Source organism: Rhineura floridana, chromosome 5, assembly GCF_030035675.1.
Source record: "Rhineura floridana isolate rRhiFlo1 chromosome 5, rRhiFlo1.hap2, whole genome shotgun sequence".
Classification (NCBI taxonomy): Eukaryota; Metazoa; Chordata; class Lepidosauria; order Squamata; family Rhineuridae; genus Rhineura; species Rhineura floridana.
In genome coordinates this window covers 93,930,842-93,932,216 of record NC_084484.1, presented here as the reverse complement: position 1 = coordinate 93,932,216, position 1,375 = coordinate 93,930,842, and the positions used below count along the sequence as shown (strand labels likewise).

General features: G+C 43.6%; 1 pseudogene; it reads right to left on the bottom strand.

Annotated features, from left to right (window-relative positions):
- Positions 1-944: 944 nt before the first annotated feature.
- On the bottom strand, positions 945-1,062 carry LOC133386323 (5S ribosomal RNA; annotated as a pseudogene).
- Positions 1,063-1,375: the final 313 nt, after the last annotated feature.

Genomic DNA, 1,375 nt, shown 5'->3' with positions numbered 1-1,375 from the left:
TGTCTACTCTACTTCTGCCTTCTTTGCTAAGCAAACCTCTTCCTGCTGGAGAGCTGAGGGACGGGGAGCACAACCAATCAGCCCAAACCAAGAAGTGCAAAGTTGTATCAAGTAATTGCAACCTGGACTGCTGCTCAACTGCACCAATGAGATGTTAAGTATTGCAGGACCTGCAGGTGATGTTCTGTTTGATGTAGTATGTTCTGCACATCCTAGTACTTTTGAAAGTAGTTGTCTCCATGAGGTACACGCAGGTGATACAGCTTTTGGAGTGACAAGGATGAGATCCAGGATTGGCTTAAGCACAGCTCTCACTAATAGTTTGTGGAAATTAGGGGGCTGGTGAACTGCTATAGTTAAACACCAACACTGCCTGTTGGGTATTAGTAAAGTGCAAGACAAATTGTCCCCATGCACCTTTTGGCAACAGTGTACAACTGAGCAAGGTCAAACAATCTCTTCTTCCCTTCTTCTGCCATAGACACTAAAGAAATGTGATGTGCGAGGTAAAGGCTGGGCACTCTTGGAGTATGCATAAATGCCTGCCTTGTATTCCAAGAGGTTTCAAGCTTCTGGAATAACAACGGTCATATCAAGGCTGTTCTGCTGGTTAGCAACATGTTCTATGGCGAGAACATATATCTGAACATCTTGCTCTATCCTCACTTGTTACTTGGAAACCACATTCTCTGTATTTGTTTCTGGCTTTTTTTTAACACAAGGGAGAGGGGAAGGTTGTTTTTAGCAGACCCTTTACTTTAGTATTCCCCCAAATGCCCTTTTTTTATTTAATTGGATGTTGATTCAAAGTATCTGTGATTCTTCTCGTTGTTGTTTTATGCCTTCGATTATGACTTATGGCGACCCTATGAATCTTTTGGATATATTCGTAGGGTTTTCATGGTAAGAGGTATTCAGAGGTGGTTTACCATTGCCTTCCTCTAAGCCTATGGCACCCGGTATTTCCAGGCGGTCTCCCATCCAAGTACTAACCAGGCCTGACTCTGCTCAGCTTCCGAGATCTGACGAGATCGGGTGTGTTCAGGGTAGTATGGCATCTGTGATTCTTAGCAGGGTTTATTTCCAGCTCACCTGGACATTTTGCCCCGCCTCCCTGAACCTATTTTCAGCGACAGGACTGGAAAAGCTAATGTACCAAGAATGACATAATTTTCTTAAGAGCATATATGTACATTCTGGAGGAAACACAGTTAGGTTCCATAGCTGCAGCCCTAAGAGTAGAAAGGAAGACTTTCAAATGTGGCAAATTTGGCCACTGTGGGAAATCTGGAAGTGGAAAGCAGGAGCTTAAACCCACTCATCTATGAGTCTCGTCTCATAATGGCCCTGAATGTTAGTCTCTATCTCAGTTTTA